A 13,426-nucleotide genomic window follows, 5' to 3' on the forward strand; every position below is an offset into this window, starting at 1 on the left:
GGAGGAAGAACCCAGGAAAATCCTGGAAAGAACCACTGACCCATGAGAAGCTACTGGCAAGCTTTCTCACGTGCCCACATTGGCTGAATCCGAGACTTGAACCCACACAGACAGAGGTGAGATGGCAGTGATCCGCAACAGAGAGCGCTTTAGACCACTCCGTGCCATATATATATATATATATATATATATATATATATATATATATATATAAGAGCCAGATATTCAGACATTTTCTTGCTAGTGGTAATATTTAATATTTCATCTTGTCCAGCATCAAAAACCTTGATATAAAATATTGGTATTTGTTGCAGAATAATTATCATCAAATCATATTTTAGTCACCTTTTGTTTATATATATATATATATATATATATATATATATATATATATATATATATATATATATATATATATATATATGCACACAGGGAGTTATTGTTAAATGTTGTACCTTCCCTTGAAATATAAACTTTATATTGTGAGTCGCCCTACATTTGTGGGTATAAAATCGTGTGCTTTGGGTAGATAGTACATATTTGTGGGTAATCGATTGCAGACTATAGCTTGCTTATATCATACCTGATATTCGTGGTATTCAGCCGAAACAAAATTAGCATATTTGGTATTTTCCTTCAAATTAACAAAATTCTCACGTTATAGTAGTTTTCACATTATGGCATTGAATTCCCAAATTTAAGTGGAAAACTAATTCTCCCTCTCTTCATTTATTAATTTGTTCCATAAATAGCAGTAAAACATGAGGAAACCCCAGCTGTTGGCTATTCTACTGTAGGGAGATTTTGCCTGGTGTGGTTCAATAATATCTGCCTTCCAATCTATAAACAGCAGAATAGGCTGGCTCGCTAATTTAAAGCCAGGGAGTATTGATTTTTCTCCTACGGCAATAACAAGGGGCTACAAGTGGGGAAACGAAGTGTCTCTTCAATTCATGTTGGTTTTATTTGGAGCATAATTAGACCGTATGAAAAAAATTAAAGATAAATATGTAATTTAAAAAGTGTTTTTTTTATTAATACTTAAGTTAATGAAAGGTAAAAATATATTCTTCAACATAATTGTGAGTATTAAGCTTGTTATGGTCCCTAATAGCGAGCCTCATCTTTAGAGGCAGCTCGTTGGCTCTGTGTCTACCAATTATTTTGTTCTTCCACCATTGGAAATTAGTCCAAATTGACAGGAGTTGCACAACTTATTGTGGTGTCATTATACAATAAAAAGGTATAATTTGTGTATATATATTTGACAAGATATATGTTTAAAATTAATAAAGATTACAGTTCTTGTAGAAAAATTCGACCTCTGGGAAATGTGAGTGGCGGCTTATAAATTAAGCATTATACATGCCTCAGTAGTTGAACAGGGAACAATGAACAAGCCTTCCAATGCAAGTTAGTCACACAAAATAAATACTGTACTGTCAGGCCCGTTAATATTGCATTTTACTGCTTGGTGTAATTTAGAAGCACTTATTTGATCCCCCACTATTCCCTGTCTGTTTTTGTACAATAAAAGCAAGTTTTTTAGCACCAGTGCAAAGTTTGTGTAGTAAACGATCCTTTAGGGCCTAGCCCATAATTGACACAGGTTGATAAATGGGCTCAGGCAGTCGAGGCGGCTTTTGTCCCTTAGTGCTTATTGAACCAACACAATCTCAAGCTTGGGAGATTGGACTAGTCTATTTTATATTAGGGGAAATAGGTTTTGACTGACAAGTTAAATTAAGGTACTTTCTATGATGCAAACTCCTTGGAATGGCATACAAAACGTACTTGGAGATACGGAAAGAAATATTGAATGGTTTTTGTGCACGTGTAGGACCTTGTATAGAGTAATTACTTGGGGAAAACGATAAAATCTAATGGTAGAGCCCATATGCCCTGACCTATTAGGCTATTTTTGGATTTCATTGGTTGAAACCTAGTTGGGTCTGAGTTCGCTAGAGAAAGAAGTTATAGAGGTGTGTGTGTATGACTGAGAACTGAAACTTTATGTAAGTATATAGGTAATTGTATACAGGTAACTTTTATTTTACTTTGGACATTAGTTGGGTCATTGTCTATTGTGAAAAAGGTTTACACTGTATGGCCTGTTCTGTTTGTGAGTTTTCAGTCTTTTGTTTATAAAGCCCTCCTCATAGTATGGAAATCAATTTATTAATTTTATAAACTTGTTCATGAACATAAAATAACACTTAAGGGAGACTTTCATAATGTTACCTCGATATGTATTTGAACTGTTGATTGTAAATTGCCTCAATTAGAATTGTTAATTGTTAGTGTGGAGCACTGAAGTCACTATGTCCAGTAAGAGGGCCTATTGTCAGCTCTTTTGGTCAGGCTGTGCTCTTTGTTTGGGTGCACCTGTTGGCAGGTCTGGCATATTCTCTCTCTCTCTTTCTCTCTCTCTCTCTCTCTCTCTCTCTCTCTCTCTCTCTCTTGTATATATACTTTTCATAACATTACACAAAGTGCTAAAATAAGAACACATTTTTCTTTCTCTCAACACATTCTCCTACTCTTTTAGAAAAAGTTTATAATGGGGGGGGGGGCAGTGAAAATTCAGTCGAAATCTTTTCCTAACAGTTAGGGAAAGGTTTCGGTCATTGATGATAGGTTAGTTTTTAAAACTGTCCTTTCATTTTTGATACCCATTCAAATAAATCACAAATTATAGTAGAATTTTATCGAAGTTCTTTCAATTTCATTTATTATTTGCTTAATACAATTGCAGTGGCTTAGGAAGAAATCCTCATGGGCAAAAGTGAATCTTGGATACATTCGCAGTTAAAAAATTGCTTGTGTAATGGGAATTTTGTGTAGTTGTTATGCCAATATATATTTGTAATGACCAGGTTACAGGTAAACAAGTTGCTTGGGGGACAGGTGTCAATAGTATGTATTACCCATTGTTAGAAAGACACTCAAAAGAAATTTAACTTGCAAAATTATATTAGCTTGGTTTGGTTCTTCAGAACAGCAACTTGGGTTGGTTATTTTGCAGTCGAGTACAAGGATACGCTGTTGTAGCTGACCCTGGTTGAGCTGATGCTAGGATTCAGACTTTCACCCTTTTGGTTGCAGGTCCTGCATGCTAATCACAGAGCCACTGCAACTTACATAGAAATGAAATTTATGGAATAAGTGATTAACTGTGTGAGTTTTCAATCAAGTGTGTGTTCCAAAACTTGTGTGCTAAATAAAAACAAAACAATGTATCTTATAATTGGGAGCAATGACGAGGCAAGAAATGTGGAGTCCTCCTTCCATGCTAAACCTAATTCTGTGCCCCCCCCCCCCCCCCCCCCAAGTAGTTTAATGGGAATTTTGGGCCCTTTCGTTATGCCACTGTAAAATAATGCAGTAAATCCAAAGGAAAATTTTTCATTTAGTCAGAACCATTTTATAGGAGTTACTTAGGGAATAAGAGTACAAAACTTTTATTACATTCTGGCCATGGGTTTTATGATAACACCTGACTACAGGATAGAAATCCTCCAATTTCTTTATAGAAATTTGAGATTTTATGACTTTAAATTCAGAAGGCATTTTGATGTTATCTTCCAAATTGAAGAAATAGTGCAATTTCCTCGTGCAATGTAAATCTTTTCTAAAAGAAATCTAAGTATGAGGGTGCAGATTGACAACCAATCCTTCACTTTGTACTTACTGCAGATGCAGAACAACTCTGCAGACACAGACCCTTGTTTCCGTGAGTGAAAAGGGAAATTATTGACAACACCCTTCAGCTTTACAATTCACAAGGCAACTAGAACTGCACTAGTTGGAATTGGCTCTCTGGCCAAATCTGTGATAATTGTTTTAATCCTTTTGGCATGTTTGATTGCAAATTACAAATATCAGTATAAAAGAAAACTTTCCAAACTTGTTCCCCATATGTGATTTAAGTTCTTTTGCGAGACATTTCTCCATATTTATTTAGAGAGAATTTTTATGCCTGTTCTTTCATTTGTCATGCAGCACATGAGGTACAGCTATATTTGGTTGGTGGTTATTGTTTTACGCTGAACTTAACAATCCAGCACATGAGGTACAGCTATATTTGGTTGGTGGTTATTGTTTTACGCTGAACTTAACAATCACCAGCCACTAATCAGCGTTAAATGTAACATACTGATGTTATCTTCCAAATCGAAGAAATAGTGCAATTTCTTTGTGCAAAGAAAATCCTTGAAATATTGTCTTAATTTTCAATGCAAGTAGAAAAGATGTGAAGCAGAAACATTGCATAAAAGTGGCTATTAAATGATCAGTATAGGACTTAAATCGTACATTTTGGAAAAAATCTGAAATATCATCTTTATGTTAATACAAGTAAAACTTCATAACATGATGCTAACAGAACAAAGAAGAACATCACCATGTAAGTGAGATTGTGTTAACAAATTTTTCACAAAACTTCCCCATAGAGAATGTACATTGAAATTTCAATGTCATCAGTTTTAATTAACCTCTTGATCATATATCGTTTGTTTTGTTTGTCAGGTTTCATCAGATATCAAATGTACTTCAGTTTTTAACTGTATATATGCCAAAATGGTGAAACGATGCATGGTGAAGTTACGGCAACATTAAACACAGTGATTGGATTAAAAATCTGCTAGGGATATGAATAATTGGCTTTCTTAGAGCAATGTATTTAGGATGTTAAAAAGAGAGGTAACCTTTAATTATAAAAAAATGGGAGCCATGCTGCCATCGTGTTATAATGAATTGCATTATAACGGGTTTTACCTGTATTTATCTGTAGCTGAGCATCCTGATTGGATGAAATAATCAGAATGGAGAGTGGGGAGGCAGATTTAAAACCATGTTAGTTACCTTTTGATGCTAATTTGTATATAGCGGCTGTGTGTTACTAGTTTACTTTGTTACCAATATAAGCGCAAATGCCTCCGATATCTATTTTAAATGAATACTAAAATGATTGATACTTAATCATGACTTCCAAAGATTAAAATAACTTGTATACGGTAAGTATTGTTTATTATTGATTCTTCACTTCATGTACTGATGAGGAAAAATACTGATGAATCAGTATATCATTTCTTTCACTCTTCAACTGCTTGACTGAATACAAGAATTGTTAATTTGTAAAGAAATTCTTTTAATGGTTAGTGGTCTCTTCCAGCCATTTAGAAATTAAGCCAAAAGGGAACCATAGTAACTATTGAATTAAAATGATCTGGAATGAAACCTGTAGATATGAGTAGTTAAATTTGTAATTTATATGAATTCTATTCTTTTAGCATTTGATTCCTATGGTGCAATTTATTTATGTAGAGCTAATCTGAGAGTGGGGTTGTGAAGCTGTTACATACTTATTACATTTTATCATCAGGATTTGCCACAGCCAACCATGAAAAGGGTTTAAAAATGCATAGAGTTTTTTTTCCCCATAGTAAAAGTTATGAACTTTAATCTTTATATAAATGTGTAGGTCCACGGGTCTTTGTTCATACTACTCTGTATTTGACATTTTCAAATGATTAAAACAAATATTATTTTTTTAAATAAAAGCCATGTGCCTTTAGGTTCATGAGTGATTTAATGGAAGAATATTCATCTTTTGAACACTTGCTCACCCAGTTCCAAATGGTGAGTGAAAAATTCCAGCATCTGAATGGTCAGGGCTGACCAGGGTTTTACTTAATGAAAAGGATGTACGAACAGTAATTTTGAAGATTTTATTCATTGCCAGTCCATACATACCAGAAATGTATTTCTCACTTGTTTTGATCCAGCTCGTATGGCCAGTTTGCTTGCAGTCTTCAGCTCTAATAAAAGCTAACCAGAGTAAGGGTAGAGTGGTCTAATGTTTCTAATTACTTAACACTGCTATTTGAATCTTGGTTAAATTCCCTGACACATACACACACAGAAATGTTAACATCAACAACATTTATAATTCTGTAGAATAGCCAGTTGAATACAAGTTGATTCTGGATGAATACAGACTTATAGTACTAACAGGGTGAGCTACCTCGCTTGGCTCTCAGCATTAAGAGGTTATTGTTAGGACTGGTCGGCCTGGTATCAGGATAATGTGACTGGGTGGGTACATCATGTTAAATGTCTGCGGCATGATGCTCCAGTGCTAGACATCACTTTAGAATGTCACACTGCAGACATTGTAGCGATATGACTGAAAAATTTGAAAAGCTACATTAAAAATCCAAATCAACACACACACACATACAAGGTGAGCAGATTTTTATAGATTGCTCACCTACCAGATTTTTAATAGAATGCCATTTGATGCTTGACTTTTATCTGTACTGGTTATGGACAGAAGAACCTTTTGTCCACGCAACTGTCCATTAACTCGAAGTTTGTTAACACAACCACAGCCTCCAAAAAGTATTTAGAGGGGGGCTGGGGTTGTGGAGTATTGCTATGAAAATGGGCATCCATTGTGGTCACCACATTGACCGATTTTATTGCTTTTCATGGACCATTGGTCTTATGAAAACGTGGTTTTCATTACAAGACTGTGTGATATCTTCTTGGTCCTGTTGGTGTTAATCTTGTATCATGTATGGGCATCATAGAAGACATCCTGAAAATGTTGATAGTGCTACTCTTGCTTTATGGAAAGTTGCATTGACATGAAGGTTTTAGACCAGAACACTCTTACGATGTCTAGTTGGTCTTCATTCAAACTCGTACCAATATGGCTTTCATGGTGGCCATCTTTTTGCTAATTTTCTTAAATGGTTGATCATATCAGCATAGGGTTTTTGCCAAAAAAAAAGTTTTTTTAACTGTAGTCTTAAATTAATGATATGGGTAATTTACTTCAAGGTTGAGAAATAATTAAACAATTTGCTGTTCTTTTGTTTTGTTTCTCTCTCTCTCTCTCTCTCAATATTCAGGTTTGATTTTTAACACTCCAAGACATGAACTTGCATTACCATACTGAATCCTCGAGGTGTTTAATCATGCATTTTAGAATCAGTGGCTTAGTGACCAAGACAATTCCTGTTGCATTTGATTATATTGCAGTACATTTTCTTGTGGTGATCAAGTACTGTCATTTCAAATCTGCACGAAACATTTGGAACTCGTATATTCTGTGTATATCCATTCTAAAATGTGGACCTGTACTGATAGTATAATTTATATATATCCATGCTAAAATGTGTATACATAAAATGCAACATAAAATGTAGACTTGTGGCAGGAGTTGCACAATAATAGCTTTTGGACTTTATGCTTCAAATGAAATAGTTTTGCACAATTTAAGTGCATTTAAAATCGTTCACTTTGCATAAAATACACAAGAGTTCTGCTAGAAGATACACCTATGTTTTGGGGGCTGTAGTTTCCAGATATGATTTTTCTCCGTTTTAAAGCAGAATTCTGCTTTTCTCCTGAGTTGAATCTGATTTTTCCTGATATAGTTCCGTTTTTTTTTCTTCCATCAACTCTGATCCGATTATGGTTGGAACTGTTTGGAAAAGCACCTACAAAATAAGCTGCAAACAGAAAAATTGAAGCTCAGAAGGCATCTGGGAAAAGTGCAATTAATTACTGTAAGAAAAAAGATTTCTTGCATGAGAGAACAGATGTAGCTGTCTGTCAGAATATGCACACTGCATGTCGCCAATAAAAGCACCAGCTTGAAAGGAAAAAGGCTCTCATTGAGAAGGAAAAGAAACGATTGCACATTGAGTAAAAAAGGAAGGCTAAAGAAATCTTTGCCAAAGCCGCAAAAAGAGCTCAACAGGCATATCAATAGGTTGTGTCCATTGGAGAAAAAGACAAGTTAATGTATGGATTATTTGTGTATAGTTGATGTACTAGGGTGTTTTTTTTATACAGATTTGTTATGAAAAGAGAGACATATAATAGATTTGCAAAAATTGAGAAATTATTGTGACTTAATTACAATGTGAACACTGACATGCACATGAAATAACTTCAGCATTAATAGTATTGGAGAACAAATTCATGTGAAATTATTAAAGTTGAAATTTTTTGGTAAGTTTGTTAGTTTTTCAACTGATTATTTGGTTCTATATTACTATCATAAGTTGCACCAAAGAGCAGTTTTTTAATGACTGGAACCCCCAAATTGGGGGCACTGCCCCTTGAGACCCCGTTGGGGGAGGACCACCAAACCCATCATTCATATTTTCAGCTTTTTTGAGGACTACCAAAATCATGTCTGAGTTTCATGCGTGTGTGTATGGTTTAATGGCAACAGCAGCACAATCCTGGCTTTAGTACCATATATTTGTAGCCATCCTCAGAAAGGCTTACAAAACAGTATATGGCCAAAAAGGATTCAAATTTTTTATGTAAACTACATGGTTTAAATGCCGATTCAGCCTATCTGAATAACTTGCCTATTGTGTTAATCATCTTTATGTTGGTGAAATGAAATTTACTTTTAAATATGTATTTAGCTTTTAATGGCAAATCGGCACTGAATGCTGGCAGTATAGTACAGGTTAAACATTGTTGTGAGAATGGTGAAGGTGAAAATGGCTAAATCATTTGAAAGATAAATCCTTTCAAATAAATGTAAACCTGTATTCCAGGAAGCTTAAAGTGATTAGGTAAAAAAGTATTTACGGACTTCTGGAGAAAAATGTAAAGGTAGAAGTAAAAATAGAATCCTTACAATATGTGCTTAAGGACTGAAAAATTTGAGGTTGATCCATCAATTTGTTTTATGAAAATTGTATAATTATATTCTGCAAATACTGCTCATTGAGAACTATTTTTGTTTCATCATGAAACAATTTTCAAACCCTTGCTTAGCTTTTTTTTAAAAAAAGGGTATCAGTAGAAGTATGATGCTAATATATATAATTAATTCTAATCTCAAATCTTTGAGGGAAAATGTGACATTGTTACCCTGATGTTGCTGTTAGCATCATGCCACCTTTGAGGACCAGTTATGAATTGTCATAACATGATATTCCTTGGTTTAAGTATAATCTAAATTAACAAATTTTTGAAGAGGGTTTTTGTTCTTTTATCCATAATAATGTATTGGTGTAAGTTAAGGCTGCAGGACGTAGATTATAGAAGCAAAATACTTTTTTCCCCAACTTCATGACTATTTAATGGTGACAAACACCTCAAAAGAGTAATATTGGTGGTGTGTTGTCATCACGCAGGTTATATAGCAGCATTTTGTTAACCACACACTGCAGTAGACATAAAATCCAAAAGAATTGTTACAAGTAAACTTGTAGGTTTGCTGATGATGTGGACAGTTTTCATTCACTGGCAGTAAAAATAAATGTTAAATTTGTTAAAGTCAGAATTCAGTAGAATTACATTTCAAAGGATATTCATACAAGTTAATAATTGAAACTGAATGAGTGCTGTCTGAACATTTCAGAAATGCAAATTGCAGTAATGAGGCTTTGCAAAAATTTTGTATTTATTATTCCCATTGGGGATTATGGACTTGTTCAAAATAATTTTAGCCATTTTCATTTGAGCGAATCAGTAAATTTTCTATCAAATTTGGTCCCATTAATGTACTTTTTGCCAAAATATTTTGTCTTTCTGTTTTCAAGACAGGTCAGTAATTGCCAAACACGCTAGTAGAATGTTTACAGCCTCTATCTTCCGACTACACCTGATTACACCTAGTTGTAGACACAGGCTTTTCTAGCCAGCACACAGTCCATGTGTTCAGCGCTGAGGCCTATCTTTTCCTGTATACTGAGTGTGTTGTATGTATACTGTATAGCTGGCTGGTTCAGTGTGACTCAGCCTTATTGCGCTATACATTACTGTTGCCAGTGAGTTCACAGCGGAATAGTTGTACAGCTATATAGCTATATAGCCCATGTTCAGGAACGCCTGTACTAGACAGTATGTATGTAGTAGTTGATTGGAGGGCTAAGAAAAGGGGAATCATTTGTTTTTCTACAGTAAATTTGTGTTGTTGTTTTTTTATATTTTTTTTGTCTGACAAGTTTGTTAAGTATTGATTTAAATTATGAAGTGTTACCCACAAAGCTTGTAGAATACAAATTTTCTCAAATGCAAATCTTACATGTGTATAAAGGGAGGTAAATGTTAGGGTTAGCAGGAAAGTTTCTTGGTGGTGTTTCTTTGACCCAGGAAAGTGTTTGTTGGTGTATTTTTATACTTCATATGTGAATTTCGATTTAGAAGTACTGTATGTTATTGTTTGATTTTACAAGACTAAATTGTTCTAAAAGTTTAAAATTTTATGCTTGCATTTGTATTTGATTTTTTCTTGAAATCATATAACAGTTATAATGTTTCCTTAATATTGTTTATAAAATTCTTAGTCAGTATTGAATGTAAAATTTGAATTGCCCAGCTAACTTCTCGACATTTCTTTGGTCTGTGGACCAGTGCTTTTTCCTGACCTGGCTATCCTGTTTGTTTCTGGACCAGAGATTTTCCTAACCTAGCCATGCTTTTTGTTAAATTAATTCTTCAGCAACTTGAGCATTTATCATCTTTTTGAAATTAAACTTTTTCACTCTTCATGATCTGTTATTTATATTGTCTCTAAATACCTCATACATTAATTTTGGGGAAAGGTGAAATTTTGAGAAGACCTGACCAGACATTGGCCTGGCAGCTGGGAGCTATTGCTGATGACAAGATTAATGTCCTCCAGAAAGGTTCATGATATAATAGTTGTCATTCCCAAATATATATTAAGTCAGACAGAAAGAAAAATCGACCATCTTAACACAACATGTATTAAATCTTAAACATCACTTGTCAGTCTCGTTACCCAAATGTTCTCAATATATTTAGAACCTGGTATTGTTGTCCACTGGATGTTGTTTAACAACACTCTCAGCACTGTAGATACCACTTGTTTAATTTTCAGGTTGGTGAGGAGTCTGGGTCGTTAATTCAGACCAGGATTCTCTCTCTCTCTCTCTCTCTCTCTCTCAATTAAATGCTCAGCCCCTTATGTGACTGTATTATACTGAGGAAATATGAGCATGTGCCTTTCCCTTGGGTCACAGAAAGGTTGCCAACCTAGTTAGTAGGGATGACATGATACACATCTGTTTTGTATTGTTACAATTTGTAATACACAATCCAAAACATTATCAGTGTACATGTTCGATTTGATGGTCTTTCATCTTTGGAACGTTTGTCATTGGGCAGGTAGTGCCATTTTTTAAATGTATTTCTTACAAGCAGAATTTAGACATACATAGACTTGGCTTATGTTCATATGCCATTCTCATCCTTGACAAGATGGTGGTGGTTTACCTCTAGGCCATTTTAGATAGCTCCATTTGCACTACAGGAATGTTTTTAATACATCCAGTTTTATGTCTTCACTTAAATTTCATTGCTGTCTTTAAAACGAACAAAATAGTGCAATTTACTCATGCAATGGAAATTTCGTATAGCAGTCAGAGTTGGGCAGCTCAGAAAACTAACAACCAGATCCTTCACAATGTACTTCCTGCACGTTCAATACAATTGCCATGGCCAGACACTTTTTCTGTCGGTGAAAAAAGAAATTATTGTCAACACCCACTACCATTCTTCAAAACAATCAACAAGTGGACTAGATCTTGTGCAGTTTGGAGTCACTTTTGAGTAAAGTTTGTCTGTGCTTTGTATTCTTAATTGACCTAGTTTGAATGCCATTACTTATGTCACACAGTGACTAATCAATCACAGTTCTGATTGGTGGATATTGTTTTACAAATGACAACCACCAGTCAGAATTAGCCATGTCACATGTCTCAGCCTGAAGTATGTATAGTCCTCAAATTTGATGCAAGTAGATCAGATGTGAAGCAACAGAGTGAATGACCAAGAAAAGTACTTAAATCACATAGGGAACAAATCTGGAATGCCATTTTTACGGTGATATACATTGTCAGAATCTGAGCATGTTGATGGGATACAATAACCAGCATGGAATTGGCCGAGTTGGGATGCAGAGGCATATTTCAAACCATGGGAATTTGCCACCCTTTGTTTGTTTAACTTGTAGAAGGTGTTGTCATTAGTTTTCTTTCTGATTGCATATTCCTGCCACAGCTGCTCAAATTAAATTTTCAGTGTAAAGAATGAAAAGGCAAACAACTAATTATTCACAAAGCTGAAGATTACTATAATTTGTATGTCTAGCATCATTTTGTATTGGTTCTTCACCTGTTGTATCGATATGGGTATCAGTATGGAAAAAATTGATTCATTAATATCTTCATTAATCCTTTCACACCGACTGGCTAGTTTGAGCAGGTATCACCAACTTTCCCCCCTTTGATTACTAGTCCAGCATTCTGCCAGCTGAGCTTAGGATGGCATGTTAATACAAATTTGTGAATAAATCATGCTTGGAAATATAACCTTAAGTTTATTTAAGTAATATTAAATAGTAATTTTTTATCATGTAATAGTTTCATTTCCAAGTGCTAATATCTTCATTTTTGTTACTAAAGTATGTAAATGTTAAGGAAGAAAACAATTCCCTTTTATGTTCAGTGTCTATTAAAGTACCTGACTCTGAATGTGCATGCTTTCCTCCAATTGCAGCCTCAATCTTAAAGTCTGATATTGTCAGTTTGGCTTATTCATTCCAGGTTTTAAAATGAAAGAACATTGTGATTTTGAAGATTTAAAAATATAAGTGTTCTTAATTTTCTTTCAGCAATGAACATATGCTGGAGATCACTCCAATTCTAGTTTGTTTAGTGTGGCATAGAAATAGTGTTGACACATTTATGTCCCTTGCATAGGCAAGACTTTCAGCCTGAAGCTCCACTACCCATTGATAATCAATATCCACACTTTCTATTGGTCTGAGATTAACTGCTGCTCTAGCTGTACATTTTACAATTGGGGGGGTGGGGGGGAGTTACAGAAATAAGAGATTGCAGATGTTATTAATTTACCGTATTGCTTCTTGGAATAAAGCATAGATTGTCCCCCCCCCCCATGAGGGGTGGGGTCTGCACTTATGTGAAATAGATTGTGTTAGTTTGTGTTCATTAAAATAACACTTGAATTCTTGAATACAAGTCATGAAATCTTGAGGAAGAAAATAATGACCTTGTGAATGAAACCAGAAACATTTAGCACCAGTAAAATTACCATGGCCACCATGATAAAACTATTTGCCTGGGAACACAGGATCAGTAATGTCCTGTTTGTTAAAAAAACAAAACAACAGGATTATTTAGTATACGGGTATACTGTGCGTCTTTTATCAATGCTCCATGTTGAACTTGTTCAAGAAGTCTAAACAATTTATCTAAAGTAAAGTATTTACTAAAGAATAGCAAAATAGGATTCCGAAATAACTTGCATAAATCAGACCAAAGCTCCATGATGCCAAAGTCTTGGGACAGGGATTTTTTTCTGTTCCAAGATTTTTTATGCAAGCAAAATATGTAAC

At 34.6% G+C, this 13,426-nt stretch overlaps 1 protein-coding gene across 6 annotated transcripts in view; it reads left to right on the plus strand.

The window, feature by feature from the left end:
* The window catches only part of LOC149773632 (uncharacterized), a 122,700-nt gene that overhangs the window by 49,907 nt on the left and 59,367 nt on the right, over positions 1-13,426 (plus strand). Inside the window, exon 1 of one of the 6 annotated variants that reach the window (XM_089946088.1) lies at positions 1,907-2,015. The exons of 4 other annotated variants lie outside the window; for them this stretch is intronic. The gene's annotated coding sequence lies outside the window, so the exon portion shown is untranslated. Of the gene's footprint in view, positions 1-1,906; positions 2,016-9,860; positions 9,883-13,426 lie in introns of those variants that run through there. One more of the 6 variants, XM_089946089.1, reaches the window with a different exon arrangement.

Source organism: Sinohyriopsis cumingii, unplaced genomic scaffold (genome assembly GCF_028554795.1).
Source record: "Sinohyriopsis cumingii isolate HCF-2022 unplaced genomic scaffold, ASM2855479v2 utg000622l, whole genome shotgun sequence".
Taxonomy (NCBI): domain Eukaryota; kingdom Metazoa; phylum Mollusca; class Bivalvia; order Unionida; family Unionidae; genus Sinohyriopsis; species Sinohyriopsis cumingii.